This window comes from Cebidichthys violaceus, unplaced genomic scaffold (assembly GCF_023349555.1).
Source record: "Cebidichthys violaceus isolate CVI_PGR_0920_01 unplaced genomic scaffold, fCebVio1.0.p SCAF_46, whole genome shotgun sequence".
Lineage (NCBI taxonomy): Eukaryota > Metazoa > Chordata > Actinopteri > Perciformes > Stichaeidae > Cebidichthys > Cebidichthys violaceus.
In genome coordinates, this window is record NW_027176661.1 from 1,723,987 (window position 1) to 1,743,695 (window position 19,709).

Below are 19,709 nucleotides of genomic sequence, written 5' to 3' on the forward strand. Positions count from 1 at the left end.
GATCAATAGAAAAAAATAGAATCTATTTCAGTTTCGTCAGAAGAAGTCTTACAACGGTGTAAAGACACCGGATGTGTTTGCATGTGTAAGATTCCAGGTATTTTATTGGCATAAAGAGCTCCTTATTGACAGCTAACACAAAACTATTCTTTTTCTAAATGATCCTGCTGTCAGAATAGAAGTCTCCTGAGACGGAAGACTGCCGAGTCAACCACAGCGGAATCGAAGTGGCTGATTTACAGACAAGACCGAGCTAAGTTCATTAAACCTTCAGTTTTAGGGTTATAATTAATGTCTACTTGATATGGAATTGAATTACTTGAGAGGTTTTCTGATAGATGTGAAGATGAAACAGGAAACTTTATCCATATGCCAGTTTTTAATTGAGCAGATTCTGTTACTTACAGCACACCGAATAAATATCTGTGTTTCTTTTTTCTTGAAGGCAGATGGTTGTTTACTGATAATGATAGAGTTCAGCTATGGTTGGAGTGACAGTTTCTGTATGTTATTAAAATGGGTCTGCTACCGTAATAAAATATGAGAAAAGACATTTCTGTTAACATCTATAAAGAGCAATAGAATAAGTAACTTACGCTATTAATGATATTTAGGTTTCGATATTGTACAGCTTCTGAATGTGGTGGGGAGATTGAGCTGTAAAGTATGCTTGTATGACATTAAAACTAGCTTTAAGAATCACTGCAGCAAAGTAGTCATCTATCCGGTTATTCTGAATAATTCCACTTTTGGGTCATAATTAGGGCATAACTACCGTATCAAATATAATATATACATTTAATACTGTACATATACACATAAAAGGCATATCTTTTTTTTGTAAAAGGAGTTAAATTAGAAATTCTTCAAAAAAGGCTTAAAAAAGCCATTGTCCCAGGGCCCATGGTCCTTTAATATGGCCTTGCTGACAGTATTTCGCCAAGTTAGAGAAGTTGTCCCTTGTGAAATAAACAGCACAAATACAAAACCTGGAACTTAAGTCAGTCTGATCCCGCAGCAAAAACCTAAAATCTCCAGAGAACTATTTTTTGAGAACAAATGTAAACTTGTTTTCTGTGCTCAACAGCCAAATAGGCTTCAACACAGCTCTGGGACAACCAGTGCTCATAGTCTCACGGGGCCAGCTGTACATATACACACCTGGGGACGGCCGTAGAGGGGCTTTTCAGTTTAAATGTGTTCCTGGCGTTCATTTCAGCCATCTAATCAAGGGCTGATTAAGGACTGAGGAGAACGCAATGAGCTTCAATTAACGAGGTGATGGGATAGAAAATCAGCAGTACCACGAGTGCCAAGAACCGGGATTGAGAAGCGTTGCTGTAGAGCCACGCGCTTGGCCAGGAGCACCTCTTGTCCTCAGAGCAGCCACACGCCTTATGTGGAAAATGCCAGAGTCCCATCTGGGATTATTTTGAGCTAATATCATCTGAATCCAGATTGCTTCGAGGGGGGTTTCATTTGTGCAGCATTAAACAAAGTGGCAGTCGTGGCATCATTATACATTCAAATTGAAATGTCGGCGGTCTGTATATGTAACCTTAACAAACTTGGATCATTTCAGGGCACACACTGCCAAATGACCTATTTTTATCGCTGTGTTTACTGTAGGAGCAAGGAGACGGGGCGAACGCTCGCGGAGAGCAGACAGATTGATGGATGGACTGAGGACTTGTTAACAAGCAACAATATCTTTCAAAAGCAATTAGCATCAAGCTAACAGTGTTTATGCGCTGAATCCCAAAGCACTTGGTGATTAATTACAGGGCCGTCAAGGACTTGTGACGCTCGATTTTTATGTGATGAACGCAGCACTTCCTTTGTTCCCTGCAACTCCTCCTAAAGCAATATTTGCAGCACTTACACGCAAAAGTCTCTGTGGCAAATGTGCCCATTTCCATCAGAAACATTTCAGAGAGAGCAGAGCCCCGCAAGCGCAATATCGCCGAGATGTGGAGTGCAAGTTGTTTTGAGGACAGGCTCGAAACATACCAGTGCGAATGTATTTGATTACGAGGGAACCAGAAAGGGAAGAGAGCGCGGGGGGGGGGGGGAGTGAATCCACACAATGAGCAGCGTGGCAGAACCACTGAATGACAGACGAGCTGATGGCTTAAATGAAGAGCTGACAGCTCCAATGAACGACCTGGCATTAAGCTGACAGTAATTTGCACTAATTAAAATAGGCTGATGGCCAGCTGATGTGGCGTGCATAACTTGTGTTTCCTTCCTTAACACGAGCTTTGCCTACAAATATATACATTCAACACGTCGCCTACTTGACATTGTCTTCTGCATGGTGGTGGGACTGATTGTTCATTAATTTAAGCAGCTACTCAGAGCTGTCACAAGGGGGCTCCATGTCGGGTAATATTGACTGATTGATCTCATCCGGCGACATAACGCGCCCATCTGCACGAATCCTAACGCCGTCTTCGAAATGTCTTGCATTTATTTATCAGCCCTGACAACCCTTACACCTGTGGCTCAGACCTGGCCCCCACTCACACAACAATGACAACAACCAGAGTTGGTTGAATTTTCAATATGCGACAATGAACGTAGGCGAAACAGTAGCCTCATTTTCAGGAATACAGAATTTCAAAAAGGTCATACGCGTTAGTCACAGAGAGAAGAAGAAGAAAGCGGGTGAGAAAACACAAAGCCAAGCATTGGATGCAAGAGCGAGATTGCCCGTCAGCGTGACATTCAGATACACATGTTCACGCCTCGGAGCTGCCAAGTGCAACCTTTTCGGCCAGCAGCACCTCTTGAGGCTCAAGCGTCTCTCTTCCCCCCCAGAAGTAGATGTTATCAACCAGTGGCGGGCCGTGCATTTTAGACCTGGGCCTTCACTCGTAAAAATGAAGCTCAACGCCTACAAATACACTAACTGCTGAGTGCAGATACTGTACATGAATACCCGCATGACGAGATGCGGGTATACAGTATATAGCCAAAATCAATTCAGCTAAAACACACATTCCGCCACACACTCAAGAGCACGGGCCATTCAAATATTATTCATATCAGAGGGAACAATATTACCCATATCATGAAAACTACACGATAGACAAATTAACAGAGTAGTAACGCTATCACTCCCTGCAGGAAATACACGACACCTTAGTTGTTGTTACTGACGGATTTATTCGTCTGTCAACATCGAGAGGGAAAATGAGTCCACTTGAAAACACATGAATCTTCAAAGTAGATCACTTAAAAACTTAAACTTAACTTTAACAGTTTAACTTTAACACTTTGCGCGGAGTATATAGACCGTGGCCGCTTCGCGCGTCTTCTTCTTGCTGTGCACCGGCTAAATGTCTCCCCAGCGCAACATAGGACGGAACAATAGTTCCTATCACATATAAAACCAAACGAAAATCCATATTCATAAAAACAAGTTGCACAAATAATAATATATAAACAAGCATATTGAATAATGACATAAATAATATTTATGTCAGTTAAAGCTACTGCAGTTCACTTACCAAAGCTGTTGTTCACTATTTAAAGACAAAGTCCATCCTGTTTTCTTTGTTAATAAAGAGTTTAATGACACGGTTGTTCAGTACATCCGTGCATTTTAGTTCCAGTAAGAAGTCCTTCTCGATTCATGGACGCCAGTGATGACAGTCGAGCCTCCCCAGTTGTATTTCATGAATACATGACATTTCATTGACACTGTGAACCATCAAATCCTCCTCTCATCCCTCGAGGGGATGGGCGTCTCAGGCTCTGCACTCTCCCTGTTTGCATCCTACCTGACGGGTCGATCCTACCAGGTGACCTGGAGGGGGGCCGGGTCGGAACCACGCATGCTGACTACGGGGGTTCCGCAAGGGTCAGTCCTGGGCCCCCTTCTCTTCTCGCTCTACACAACATCTCTGGGTTCTGTTATTCGCTCGCATGACTTCTCCTACCATTGCTATGCCGACGACACCCAGCTGGTCTTGTCATTTCCCCCCGGTGACACCCAAGTGGAGACGCGCATCGCTGCGTGTTTGGCTGACATCTCGAAGTGGATGACGACACACCACCTCAAGCTCAACCTAGACAAAACTGAGCTACTGTTCCTCCCGGGGAAGGGTTGCCCGCACCGGGACCTGTCCATCACCATTGATGATACCGTGGTGACGCCGACTCGGACTGCGAGGAACCTGGGTGTGACCCTGGATGACCAACTGTCATTCTCAGCAAACATTTCATCCGTTACACGCTCCTGCAGATTCCTGCTCTACAACATCAGGAGGATTCGTCCCTTCCTGACTGACGAGACGGTGCAGGTTCTCATCCAGGCTCTTGTCATCTCCCGCCTGGACTACTGCAACTCTCTACTCGCCGGAGCCCCGGCGTCGGCCATCAGACCTCTGGAGCTTGTCCAGAAAGCCGCAGCTCGCCTGGTGTTCAATCGCCCCAAGTTCTCCCACACAACTTCCTTTCTCCGTTCATTACACGATATTTATCAGGTGCATTGTTGAATAAACTGTGGCACTTTTTCTGCATACCGTTTTTTTTTTTCTTCTTCCAAAAGCCAACACATCTTTGTCCGCAAGCTGGGACTAATTAACAAAAGCAGTCGAGACATACACATATCTCAGTGTCAGTTTTCCAGAGTATATAATTATGAGCTGGAGGACATGATTATGCAGGCTCAAGGATTTATTGAAAGGGAGCAAACTGTAAGGCACTTGGTAACTGTAGAAAGCGTGGAAATGGCACATTGAGCTTGATTCGTTGTACCGCTCCTGCTCAACCTCATATATTAAAAGGAGGTAAGACAAAAATGCGGTGTGAAAATGTCATGCTTTCGGCTGGCCCAACTTCCAAGTGGAGTCTTACTGCTGGGAGGTGACACATAAATAAACAAATAAGATGAGAGATTAAAGAAATAAGCCAGAAGGCAGCGCACACAGCAGGTGGCATGGATGATATAGGCAGGGAACATTTAGCTTTGGGGAGCATGGATGAGTTTCACCCTAAAATAAGCACGCAGGGCCTAAAGTCAGACACCCAAACTGTGTCTCTATTCGTGGCTCGCTGGCTCCTTGGCAGAGCTGGCCGGTGCCTCTTCCTCTCCTCACCCACAGGAGCTAACGGCAAATCAAGTTTATTACAGCCTCTAATTACAATTACAGTCTCAAAGGGCTTCACAATGAAACAATAAATGAAAATGATAAATGGAAATGGCACCAACAACCTTATACCCTCAGCGAAAACGAAGGGGGAAACCCTTCCACAGCAACTTAATTAGCGGCAAGGATGCAAGAAGCCTTGTGGTGGACCACACAGAGAGGAATCCCTTGAAGAAAAGACATGCAATAGGCGGCCAAAGCGGTGACGGTTTAAGTGCTCTATTTAAGTCAGAGAGGCTCAAAAGGGAGGTTCATTCCGTGTTTTAAAGAAACAATTACCCCACTGAACTGTGTAAAAGCCATGTGAGTTTCTCAAAATCAAGGGGTTTTTAAAGGCGCCCTAAGGACTATTATAAATGATAGGAAACAAACTTAAAATAGCGTCTGTTTGAAAAAAAAGTCAATCTATCCTTTTATGACTTTATTGTCCATCTTGTTAAATGTATTCAAGACTAAAGGCTACAGTTTTACTAAAGTCACCTAAAGGTTTGAGCATCGACCGAGCTGATCTGATTACTTCAACCTCAGAGGGCTCGGTTGCAAAACTCGCTCATTTATTATTCATCAACGTTAAAGCTAATTATCCAACCGACAAACACAGCCCAGTGTTGCCAACTCGTTTCCAATGTAAGTAGCTATCAGCACTATAGCCCCAAATGTTAAATCCAATCATGTCATTCTGGACAAATGAAATGGTTGGACGGGCTTTGAAAATCCTGCGACAGACACAGACACCAGATTTCCTTTTTTTTTTTTTTTTTGTCAGAGCATTTTGTTTTATTGATTGCCATTGGGATGTTAAAATAAATTCAACAAGTATAACAAAATGTGTATTTGAGGAACATAACCGGAGTGGCTTTATTCACAGAGAATACTTTAGACAGCACAGATACTGTGGAACATGTATCGGTAACATTGCATACTTAAGGGCAGGTTGAGCGCCATCGTAATGTGTAACATTGTAATGTTATTAATGAAAGTTGTGACAGACCAAGACATAATCCAAGTCTTTAAATTGTTGTGAAGCACTCAGCAGGTATCTGTCACTTCACTTGCCATCACTTTGTAAAGTTAAAAGTCAACCACTATTTTAAATTTTCATGTTCGTCTACAAAAAAAATAAATGCATGAAAGCAACATGTGCTTTCATGTATACAGCATTGTTTTTACTGGAACAGGGCTCTTTTGCATGGTTGGAAAACTTTCACAAATGGGCTTTGCAATAACTCCAAAGAGTCCAGCAAATTGACTTGTGCAATGATCAAAGCATGGAGCTGTGACATGTCATTTAAATGTGAGCTGAAATGTGACTGGCAGGTCATCTGTTTCAGTTTCTGCATATTTCTGCCATGTTGTAATATATTTCATCTTGAAACAAAAATCAGGTCAGAGACCGCTTGCTGCTCACACAAACACACCAGGGAGTTGTGCACTGTGCACAGCAGAAGTCTTGTACTATTTGCCGCTGCATGAGCAGGGGTTAGAGGTGACATTAACATGCCTTGCACAAGGGCATCTTGGCATATTTTGAGTTGAAGGAGAGACGTCGCATTTGTTTGTTTCTTTTTTTCCCCCACCGTGCCCAGATTTTTTTCCCCCATAGTTCCTCTCTGTGATTAGACCACACCAACCCAAGGTCACGCAGTGGGAATGATCCGCTCCCACGTGCCTATACTGCTGCAGTGACTCAGATGAGATTGCTATACCACTGTCAGCAGCAGCCCGCAGGCTTGGCATCTCTGTCAGTCGCGGTTGGACCTTGGGCACCTGCGTCAATGCTCAAACCGCGCGGAGCCCCGCTGAATAAGTGGGCCCACTCACCGCCGCGTCTCGCCTGGGAGGCAGCTGTGCAATAACGCACGAGGAGGAGGAGGCGGAGGAGGAAGGGTGAGGGGGGGGAGAGAGAGAAAGAGAGAGAGAGAGAAAGTGTCCCTTCCAGCTGCCGAGAGCATCACTGACAAGCCGGTCGGTTAACAGTGAACCCTCCCGCAAACGTCCACCGCATGTCCATGTGGGCATTGATCCGCGTGACAGATCCCCGCCTCTAAAGCAGCCCCTCGGGTTCAGGGTTTGCCCCTCCTGACCGGCGCCAATCTGAGATGGGTAGAAGGAGGGGGGCGGGAAGGTTAGTTTGAAGAAGGGCAGAGCTTTGCGAAGAGGACGCCGATTTCCTTATTATTTCACCGCTGGAGAAGAAGAAGAAAAAAAAAATCCTAAACCCAGTGGACAATAACAGCTGAGGGAGAAAGAAATCAGTCGGACCAAACGTCAGAATAACCCCATTAACTCCAAGGAAACCCAGTCTGGAGAGAGAGAGAGAGAGAGGGACAGAGAGGGAGAAAAAACAGCAAGGAGAGCACTTCCCTTATTGCTGCTGGTGAGATTATTTTTAATTTTTAATGCTTGTCATTACCTATGGTGTGTTTCGTGTAACGTCATTTATTGTGTTTCGCACGTGTCGCTGCCCGGAGAATAGCCGGAGATGATTGGAAATGTGCTCCGCGGCAATATTTCATTCACATGCAACAACTGCTGTTTGTGTACAGCTACTGCAGTATAATTGATGGTTTAACAGGTCTCCCCCCCCCCCCCCCCCCCCCCTCCTTCTCGCATGCCGAAGAGGACATGATGCTGATGTGAGGATGCGGCGCTGCATGCTGTATAGTGTTTGCCTGGCATGATGAAGATTCGGTCGGGGATGTAAGTGTTGTTTTGGCAGTGTAAAGCAACACATGTGGGGGTTTCTTCTTCTTTTTTTTTGGGGGGGGGGGGGGGGGGGGGGGTCTTTGTGTGGGAATGCAACTGAGACAATGGCGGTGTTAAATGGCTTTCTCCAGCTTGACTTTCTCAGGACAGTCAAACGGCAACACAATGCGACACTACGGCAGTTGTTACTTTCCTGTAATGGGCAATGAAAACGACGGCGCGCGCGCGACGATTCCCCTTCGTAAATCCGCACCTGCACCCAGCCTCGCGCTCTGACCCCAGCGTGCTGAAAATCCTGTCAGAAACAAGCGACCGCAACCAGTGACATGACTGTTGAGCAGAGGCGAACTTAACCTTGGCACAAAACCCCCGTTACCCCCCACCACCACCTCACACACACACACACACACACACAGGCTATGGAAATAAAATGATTGCCACTGGTATGTGTGGCTGTATTTATACGTTTAACTGAAACAACTAAAACAAATGTTCTCTATTATGTGGACAGAAAAAAAACACGTCCATGTGGCCATGCGTTGTTTTACTTAAGAGATATGTTTCTCCTAATGACTCAAACTCAATGTTGTGTTTGGCAGAGGAAGCATAAGCCCGCCTCATTCAAAAAACACATAATCCCTTCTTGAGGAATCTCTTTCTGTGTGTCTGTGTGTGTGTGTGTGTGTGTGTGTGTGTGTGTGTGTGTGTGTGTGTTTCATTCCGTCACTCTGTCCCTCACCCCTCCTCTCTGCCTGTGACCATGCATGCTATGTGTTAACAGCCACATATGAGCAATGATGTCTCTCTAAAAATCAAACCCAACAGCTTAAATAATTCAAATATTCCTGACACATCCCAGACGTTGCAAAAGCACATGCAACCCCCCTCCCCCTCCCCTTTCCCCCAAATCAGGTGAAATTGGGTTGCAGGCAGACTACACGAACAAGACACACTCTCACAAATACTGCTCTTGTTTGTTTGCTGCCCAAGAAGAAACAGAAACGGGCAACAAATGATTTATTTTTTGCCCACCGTGGAGTGGTGTTGGTCCATGACTCTGCGCTCATTGCTCTTAAAAAAGCATTTGTGCTGCATCTTTGTGTGCACAACCTGCTAATTGGCACTTATCCAGACGAGCTGCACATAACAAACAAACCTGTTGGTTCTGCATGTTGAGAATGTTGGCGCGCAGGTTTAAAAAGCAGGCCTGAGATGCAGACATTTCGCAGCGGGACGAATTATGATTGCTGCAGTCGTTTTTTTAGCCTCATCTTCTCCTGCTTTTCAGCCAGCCAATGTCGGAGGCCGTGCTCCGGTCCTAATTGCTGGACATCCACGAGGGCTTGTGAGAAGCCTCTCCCTCGGAGGATGATTTCCCGCTCTCCGGCTCCGTCCTTTTGCCCGCCACATTTACCGGAGTGTTCCTCCTCTGCCCATCACATATTCATGTATTTACCACACCTCTCTCGTTTGATGTAATGCACAGTCATCTGTAGCTCCTCTCAGCTTCCCCCCCCCAACCCCTTGCTGCCGCCTCTCCGTCAGCACGCCACACTGGGCTCATAATGCGATGACTCCCTGGACTCAGGAGTGTGACCACAAGTAAATTACTTTTCTCAGCCAGTTTCTTCATCTGTTGAGACGCACACAGCAGAAAGCCCCCCCCACACACCCACACTTTTCACAGCAACTGGCTGCGTGGTGGAAGGGTAGCAAACTCAGATTTATTGTCCAGCATGGAATGTGTCAGGGAGAGCAGATTTTTTACCTTTTTTCTGAGAGATGCAGAGTGGATATGTTGTGCTTCCGCGGCTCGACTCGTTGCGAACCCCGCTCAACGTCCGAGGCGGCGTGATTGGAGGATCTGTTTGTAATTGCCATTATTTGGATTCTGCATGCAGATGCAGTCAAACAAAACGGGTGGTGTAGATAGAGGCAGATTGTTGCGAGGATTAGCATTTCCATATCGTTTCTGGAGGCACAGTGAGACACGATGCGGTAAAATACGAAGTATCTCCAGTGATCACAAAATAAACAAGGGTAATGTCTCCCAGAGTGTTGTTTTTATTTCTTTTTTTTGCAGGAGGCAAATATTCTGCCCATAAATTAATGTTAATATCTACAACATGTTTGTAAATGACTTAGCATGCTAAATAACATGGTTCCCCTCCACTACCGTTTGCACTGAGACCCACCACACAGCTCAATTGGACAGGAGACCATGGCATCAAGTTACTGTCAAGCGATGACAATGATCACAGCTGACAGGAAGTAATCGCGGGAGCTCTCGAAGTATGTTGAAGCCTTGACCACGGTCATGTCAGTCACGACCGAGGAGCTTCCAGGAGGGAATTTACAGCGGGAAAAAGACGTAGAGAAGCGGAACAAGGCGGGACAATGAGAAGGCCACCCTGGGGTTAATACAGACAGAGACACACTTATTCAGCACAACTGAAACATCATTTGTAGGATGAAGGGAACACATTGAATATTTTACGGCTGTGGAGTGCTTTTGCATTAGTCTTAATTTTCCAACATGTTCCCTGCTTCCAGGAGTTTTACTTACCTCACTCATTCTCTGGCTTGGTGAGCTCTCATCATTTCCCCATTTATGTGCGGTGAGATTAATCACGGAGGCTTTTCACACTGGAATAATATTTCCTCCAGACGCCCGCTGATTTACGATCATTTCTGTGATTGTCACTGATCTTATTCCTGCACAGATTCCTCTCCCAAAGCTTTAATTTGTCATGTAAAAAAGCTCCACAAACAAATTACTCGTGTTACTGTATTTCTGGCAGAGACGGAGGACTCCTGACTAGAGCGATCTCACGTGGACACACATTCCAAAGTGATATAGGGACGGGAACCGCTTGCCAAAACGGCATAAAACATTTTCAACAAGTACATTATGTGCAGAGCAAATCATTGACTGGTTGTTTGATGAAAGGCTGTTGGAGCTGCCGTGGTTGCACAGTTACACCGTTGAAACTGTTCTTGTTAGATTATCATCGATATTAGATTCGTTATATGAATGTATTTAGCTGCAGAATGTTCGTCAAAAGCATCTGTGGTGGCATATATGCATATAAATGAAGAAATTTGAGCAACATTTTGCGTAATTTAGCACTTTTGCATGAGCATTCAGCATCTAACAATAGCATTGTCACTGCAGATGTCAACTTTTGTTTCTCACACTCCTGTTTGTAGTGCATAGGAGGGAAGGGAAGAGGAAATCGCCATCACAGAATTGGGTTATACAAACAAAAAAAGCAAGACATCACAGATCAGAAGAGGCGTTTGATTTACATTTTTCCAGACTGGAGACACTATGAAATCCGCATGTTTGTTCGTGCTGTAGTTGTTATTGAAAAATAACTCCCTAATTTCGATTTTATAGATTTGTTTTAAAAACGTCAAATCCATATGTAAGTGGAGGTTGTAGCAAACATAATGCCACCTTGCTCTTGCTTATTTTCTCCTTCTATCCATAAAGGGGAACTACACAAAAAGACACTATGTTTATAATACATATGTTATTCCTATGGTCTAACACAGTCCAAAATATATTAGTACACATGAACTCTCCCAAATCCAAAAACTAGAGTGATAAAACTCAAAATTATGATGTTATAAAGTATAAAAATAAAATAAATTGGGAAATATGTTATAGATGACAGAGCACCCAGGGGTACATTTTCTGATTCACAACTGACAAACTGACATCATACGTTTGAGAGTTACTTCTCTGGTTTGTGGCTTTGAGAGAGAGTACAGTAGCTCATGTTCACAAATATTGATTGCACTTCCCAAGGCCATGGAAAAAAACATATTGGAATTCTATATTTAGGTGTCGTTCCCCTTTAACGGCATATGTCTTTCATGGTTTACTCTGACCATATAAAGGTTGACAGCCAAAATCTCTCAAATGTCATCTTCCCAGCGACTAAAGCTTCATATCAGTACCGGCTGTGCTGACATGATGTCTGCAGACCCTGAGAAACTCCTAAAATGTCTGACATTGTACTATACACATCCAAGCCCTGAAATGAAGCCTAACAACGCCCCTCAGCTGTTGTCAAATCACTGTAAATCAATGCATATTGTGGTTTATTGCTTGATCTAAAACTGAGAAACCTCTTAAAACGTTGTTTACTTAGTGAATAATTGCTTAAGTGGTGCATTAATTTGATCACCTGGCACAAGAAAAAGAAGTTAAGCATTAATTATTGGACTTTGATTGAAGTTGGCCGAGAACTGAGAGCTTGTTTTTTTAAGCTTTTCAAGTGAAACACAATAAGCGGTCAGATTCTGTTCCCGTTCCAGATGAGTTGAGAAATACAGTAGAGCTTGAGGGTTAAAGACAGTGGTTGCGTATATTGTGAATCAATGTGCAAGGCACACATTGCAGTCAGGTGTGATGTGTGCAGAGGGAGTGGTGGTGCACTTCTGGTGTTCTTTTGAAGCTTCAGGCACACAGGTACAGACAATTAAACCTTTCCATGGTTGAATGACCTCCCGTGCTCAAACCCCTCCAACTATTTTGTTTTTCTTGTGCTTGTTTTCCTTCATATCTGACCATCTCAGTCACAGGTGCCTCAATTGCAAATAGAAATGTGATGCTTCAGGCACCACTTTTGTCACACACATTGGTGAGAGAAAAAAAAAAGATGATGCACACAGCTGTTGCCTCGGTTACTCAGTGTTTTTGGCTTGAGATATGGAGAGGAGGATTATTGGAAACCAATGGTCCTCAGGGCTTTCTGTGATGCTAAGAGGGGAGAGGAGCTTTAATTGTCTTTTGGTTTTTTCTTTTAATGGACCCCGATTAAATTGAGTGTGTCCCAAGTGTCCCGGGGGTGACACCAACTTTAACACCGATCATTTTTACGGCTTGGGAAGCTGTGCAGGGTTGTCAAGCTACAAACCGACCAGTGAGACGGGAACGACGAAACACGTTTCTTTGTGGTTATCCTGCGACAGCCTGGTGCACGCTGCACAACATGTAATGAAGAAAAAACTGTGAATCTGGTGCGTGAACCCACTTTGGCAGGGCGCAATGAATCTTGATCAAATTTCAATCGCAATTTTGACATATTCCTGACTGAGGGAGCGTCTCCTTCCATCACAGCGCAAAATAACAAGAGATGAGATAACACATGGGCCTCATTCGAAAAGCTTGTGATGTCAAATAGAATGGGAGGCTGCAGAGCTTGAACAATGACCATTTCGGTAATTGCTTTTTCTGGCAAAAATAACAACACTCCCTCGTACCTGGATCTCACTTTAGATGAAATGAAAATAAATTAAGCATCTGAGTTTTGGACTGTTTGAATTAGTCATCTTGGGCTTTAGGAGATGACGACATTGATTTTTCTGTCGTTTTTGACATCTTATAGAGCAAACAAGATAGATTTAGTGAACAGTAAAGTGAGTGCCTGTGCAGACGGAGGTTGGTAGTTTAAGCCATGTTTAGAACTCTTCATCACATTGTATAGCGAGTTGAATGTACCCTGGTATGACATCCTATGCAGAGGACTATGTTCTTATGTAACTCAATGCAACTCAAAGCACATTTCTGCACAGAAATCAACAGCTCCCTTCGTTATAAGTAAGCTCACTACCGAGACAATAGTATTCTTCTTCTTTTACTTTATCCCAGGCTGCCAGATGATTGTGGTTTTTTTAATGTGTGGAGCGTTTGGCCACCCTCATGCTGTCTCAGCCTACTCTTTATTGCACCAGGTATGGCATGGAGAAATCTCCTTCACAGAGATTATTTTGCATCACTATTGCATTGCCGTGCAACACCGTGTAGGTGTGATGACGGCTACTGAAATGTATCTTTTTAATGCACAAGGAGATTTTACAGTTTAAATTGTACCATAAATGGTTCCTGTCAAGAACAATGACGATCACATTTTCTACATTCGCCACAGGAAATCTGTTAGTCAAGGTTATAATGACTGACTAACCAAAAATGCCTCAATAAACAGAGGGAGTCATGGGGATAGCTAATGCAAAATACCGAGATCAGACAAGGCTGCAGGGACGCAAGAAGAGTAAACATCAAAGATGATAAAAAGGCCTTAATTGCGTCACCACTTTGCTGGAAGCTCGTTCATAAGCTAAGGAGGCCTGACAGCAACAACATGGTCACCTTTAGTATACAACCTTGACAAAGAAACTGTCAGCAGGATCCTGCTTGAGGATTTTCTGTCATGGGGGACCTTAAGTTCAGAGACAAGTTGCTGGCAAGTCTTTCAAAGACCAAAGCACATTAGCAGTTCTAAAAAAAAAAAATCAATGACAAACAGGCATCCAGTGACAAGATGCTAAAAACGGGGGAGATGTGGTTCTGTCTCTTTGCTCGAGTTAAAAGCCTCGCTGCAGCTTTTTTGAACAGTTTGTAGCAGTGGCATGGTTAAGATGGATAAAGAAGGGATTGTGGTGTTGGAGTCATTATGAATTCTATCAAAGGGCGGGTCCATCTGCTCTCTTTTCTGTTTTTTTTTAAATTGAAACGGCCACTCAGTCGTTACAAAAAGCAGTGAGATAGTTTAATCAATCAAAAACATATTTCATAATGTATTTTCTAAATAAATCAATCTAAGTGTACATCATGTTTAGAATATTTTAACTGCTTTAAGTTGTCGTCAGACAGCCCTTTCTAAAAGGGAATCTAAGCCGTTATGTCTTCAAAACCAGCAGACTCCATTGACAAAAACAGTCAACATTTGACCTCACAGGACAAGGGAACTGCTGAGGTACTGCTGTATCAGTCCGTTAGTTTACTTGTTATTGTGTGACTTTTGAATCCGAGCTAACTTGGCATTCACACAGCAGTACATTTGGTAGCTTCCGTGCTGGTACTTTTGTCTGCTTCTTTAAACTGGGAGCATGCAGACTGCCATCTGAGATACTGTAGGTAGTACGCTGACTATGGTTAAGGATATATATATAGAATGTAATCATGCAGTAAACGTCAGGTCACATTGGAAAACATTCTCAGAAGGGCTTAGGGAAAAAAGCATTTTGACGCTAAAGCATACATAATTTGACCAAAACTTGAATGTTTGGATTTAAAAACATAAACACTACTGAAAGCTACAGAATTATTTACAAACCTCAAAAAAGTAAAAAATCAATAAATAATAAGATTTCATTTAAAGACCATATTTTTGGAATCTCAACCAATAACTGTTTGCAGCTAAGGGAGATGTAATAATAAAACATTGTTTATCTCAAATATCCTGACCCCGCAAGCACTTTCATCAAAAGACGGCGCTACTTTATTACATTTGACAGACCATGAAAGTGAATTGTAGAGACAATATACCTCAACAAAATATCATTCATACATCTAAAGGTTAACCTGGTTGGAACCAGCCTAGCAGAGGAGCTTTTATCAGCTTTTTATCCTGCCTGAAAATGTTCACTATCTACATGAACTGCAGCTTCTAAGACACTTGCAGTACCTGCATAAGACCTTTACAACAGCTACGGGGCATTCCTATGAATACTGATTCAATCCTTAGTTAATCTAAAAAACTAGGGGCCGTGCAAAGACTTTCTCATCTCCTCAAATAAAAATAAATTAATAAATGGCACCGCTGTCAGTGCGGTGTCAGTTTGTCCATATATCTGCACAAGAGTGCAAGTTAATATTTCTATTAAGCAGAATGTGTAACTACATCTTTAGTAAATTAATGTGCACAAATGAAAAACTAAGTACACCAAAGCCACAAATAACAGTCAGACGAAAGGCAGAAAGGACAACATTTGTCTGCAATCAGCAGGAATGGTATCCTAATGTCACTGACAGTCAGACCTCGGCTTTGCCTCGATGCATATCCATGAACATCACAAACAGGCGAACGGACAACTTTGTCAGACTCTGACACCCACCTTGAATGAGTTTGACTTGATGCCAGGAATGTGAACACAGTTCTCTGTGAGGACAGGATGTCCTGCTGTAAAAAGCTGTCACAGGTTACTGGACAGCACGGCCTTTTCCAGTCCTGCTGCTGGTGCATGGAATTGAAGGGACGGAGAGTAAAGCAATGATATGATGACTTTTGTTTCTGCGGAATCATATCGAGAGGATATTGTGAGACAGGATTCATGATTACAAATTTTTGTTTTGCTTAGGGCTGCAACAAACATTTGTTTCCATTTTCTGATTACTGTCATGATTAAATTTGGTCGACCAAATGACAAAAAAAGTGAGAAATGCCAATCTCAATATCCTTGAGCACAAGATGACATCAGTTAAATTCTTGTTTGTCTGAACAGCAAAACCCAACAAGACCAAGAAATCTCTAAATTGTAACATTTGAGAACGTTAAACCATTAAATCTTTGACTGATCGTTGCAGCTCCGGTTTTGCCACAAAACATTGAAAACATTCAAATGATTGATCGATTCAAATGTTGCAGATATGTCCGCTAAACCTGTATTCTGTGAACTCTACTCCACCATAGTATAACATAAATAAGTTTCAAGATTAGTAATGCTGTTGAAGCCAAATTCCTATTCTACCTATGTTTGGTGTAGAACTTCAAATCATAACAAATGTTGCCTCGTTTCAGGTGTGAGGAGTGAAATCCTCAACATTTATTATGTTATGGATTTGATATGAGAACAATGAGATACAAAACAGGATATCTGCTCTACAGGATGATTTATTTTCTTTGGAACTAGGTCTTTAAACATTCTATTATCTGAAATGGCTCGGAAAATAGTGGTTATAGCTGCTGTAAATGGGGGGGAAATACCCCCCTGAATGTTTATAATAATCTGCTGGTCAATCACTTTCCAGCTGGTGGCCACATCTTTACTGTCCATACTAAGTCATCTAGTGAATCATTAGAGGCCTTTGATGCCTGGCTCTTTCTGTTCAGTCGATGTCCCTCTCTACCTATTGCTAGCTGTATATCAAAGCTTTAAATGCACAATATGTGCCTGTTTATACATTCTGAATTCCTAAATTCAGATTGTTCATCTCGCCTTCAAAATTTCAAATGAATTATTAATGTCCTGTACTTGTGTTGTTCGCATTCCTGTTTCTCAGGGTGCCGAGAGTATTTGAATGACAAGGGTGGTTTGTTTATTCAGATCTGGTAACCTTGTAATATCCTTATAAAAATTCAGTACCAAGACATAAAGCTTGATTACCATATAAGAGTGAATTCCAATGTGTAGTTATTTCCTGTCTTAATATTGCGTCTCCCTGTTGGCAGACTTCATGCGATCGCTCCTTTTTTCAATGCAGCGGACGTGAGAACTACCGAACAGGTGCACAAACACTAAACTGGAACGACCCAGAGCTTTGTGTTTAGTGCTTTGTGTTGGGTAACGGTCAGAGTTTTTAATTATGGTTGAGAAAGGAGAGGAAAAAAAGGACAGCCATAGTGAATACAAACACCAAGGAATCTGTTGTTGGAGTCTCACTGACCTTGTAGCCTTTTCGAAGAAAGTGCATGGAAATAAAGTAAATAACAGCGACACATAAATTCAACACTGGAGTCCATGCTGATAATGGCCAGCAAGAAACAAAAAGACAAAAACAATAAATCTTCTAAAATAGCAATCAATTATTTTCACTTGATCAAGTAATTGATTAATCAATTGTCTCTGCACCAGTCTCATCAGACTCTCGAGTTTTCTATCGATTGGTGACGAGTATAATAACGATTTTGAAAAGATGAAAGCACCGAGGCTTGACATTAACAGTAGACGCTGCAGTATGTTTCAGTTGCAACAATGATACAGGCGGATAGGCCATGAAAGACTGCAGAAGATCCCGAAAACGCACAAAAGCACCAAGACACCTGCTTCTTCATACCTTTATTGATCCGGTATGTGGGTCTGCTCAGTGTTATTGATAATTAAATACTCTGATATATTGCTACATATTGCCATACGTCAGGGAATTTTAGGTATTTTTTTTAGAAATACTTGTGTCTTATACTACCATCATAATTACCATGTGGATCCCAGGAGCTCTCCATGTTGTTCTTTGCTTTTGAACTGCAGAATTTTGAATATAATGTTCTTATCATTCTCTCCGATGAGTTCAAAGACGCGAATGTGTTACTGTGAGAAGTGCCTCGGGAATTGAAAGTACTCGCCGCTTTGTTGAGAGTATCGGCTGCCGTTTATTTTGAGACCAGACTGTGATCTTACTAGTTTGCTGTATATAAGTGGCACCAAAATAAATGAAAGCTGCCTCGCCTTTCAGAGGCAGAAGAAAGAAAAACAAGCACCAGGCGCACTCGGTGATGATTTCTGTACTGGTTTTATGTGTCAAATAATCAGTGAAATAACAGCTTACCTTGGGGGGGGGGGGGGGTAATATAAGTTGAGTGTCTACTTAGTTTGACAAACTTTAATTCCACACAATCCCTCCCCAGTACTGACACACCATTATTCCTTGTGTGTATGTTTGCCCCCAATGAAGCAGGAAAATGCATATGAATTACTACAATGTGACAGAAACTAGTACTAACATGTGCTACTAGGACAAGTACTAACCATTACGTGACAGGAAAAGGTTACTTAGTTTCAAGTTACCAACACGCTATACTAAAGGTACTATATACAGTACTGGGGATTGTAGTAAACATAATCTATTACAAAAACACTTTAATTTGCATGAAGTGCGACGGCGCGTCGCAAGAACAGCCCGGTCAAAGCATGCGTTCGCCCCGAGAACAAGCTGCAGCATAAAAGCCTCGTCCACGCTCCACTTAAGTTTGGAAGGATTTCTGACAGCAACCCAACATTGTGGCGTAAACTCTGTAAACTGGAAGTGGCTTATCACAGCGGTACAACTGTTATGCACGAACACCTCCGAATGCGAAAGCATCCCGGAGCACTTTGTCAAGACGGCAGCTGCAGCAAGACAGCGACATTCCGTGTACTTTTTGTCCCCACTCAAGCATGATATATTAGGATTATCAACACGTGGACCGTGTTTCTGGTGGTAGTAGTCACTTACAACTGCTTTCCTAATGTTTGTTCGTGTTAAAAGTCATTTCTGTACTGCAGCTTTCATGGTAACGTAACTTTGCACCACACGTCATCTGACATTGTTATTCTGCTGTTATTTTCTTTTTTACTTTAACGGCCACGTAGGAGTGAGAAAATGGCTTACACTAACATCACAATAATCTTAATTATTTCCCTTGCCCCACACAGAAATATATTTGATCATAATAACGGAAAACTACTCCAGTGATGAAATTCATCCATTACATGATCATTTTAAGTTTCAACTTAAATACTAAAGCAGAAATACAGATGTTTTTAGTTCAGTGAAACGTTGCTATGACATACAGGGATTAAATTAATACATTTGTCACAGCAGTCCTTCTGAATTTGATGACTAGTCATTTTCTGATCAGGCATCTGACAAAAAGGTTGTATTACCTTGTTTGTGTTTAAGAGATGATTAAATAAAATATTGAAATATGAATCAGAAAAGGGTTTTATTTTTTGGAACTAAACTGATTGTTACATCAATTGGGAATTTAAATATAATCCTTAGAATAATCAATGAATTACGTGGCATAATTCACAATGTAATGTTCATAATGATTAGTCATACAACAACATACAAAATGGCTCCAAAGCTTGTGTGTTGCTACTTGGAACTGTAACACACACTGGTGAGTGTGTTTCCAGATTGCAGTAGAACTGGAGCTTATCAGCCTCACACTTGCTGGAAAACAGAGTGAACGGTGCTTAACTGAGTCTTGCTCACCCGGCTGCAGTCAGTCGCACTTGTAGTTCATCTCGGCCTCTGCCCAACCAGCCAACTCCACTGGAGTGATAACTTGCTGC

The 19,709-nt window shown here is 42.5% G+C and overlaps 1 protein-coding gene across 2 annotated transcripts in view; it reads left to right on the forward strand.

The window, feature by feature from the left end:
- The first annotated feature begins 7,110 nt into the window (after positions 1–7,110).
- Positions 7,111–19,709, forward strand: part of LOC137886825 (gamma-aminobutyric acid receptor subunit alpha-3-like) — an 82,246-nt gene continuing 69,647 nt past the window's right edge. For both annotated transcript variants that reach the window (XM_068729473.1, XM_068729474.1), the window contains exon 1: positions 7,111–7,533. The gene's annotated coding sequence lies outside the window, so the exon portion shown is untranslated. The remainder of the gene's footprint in view (positions 7,534–19,709) is intronic.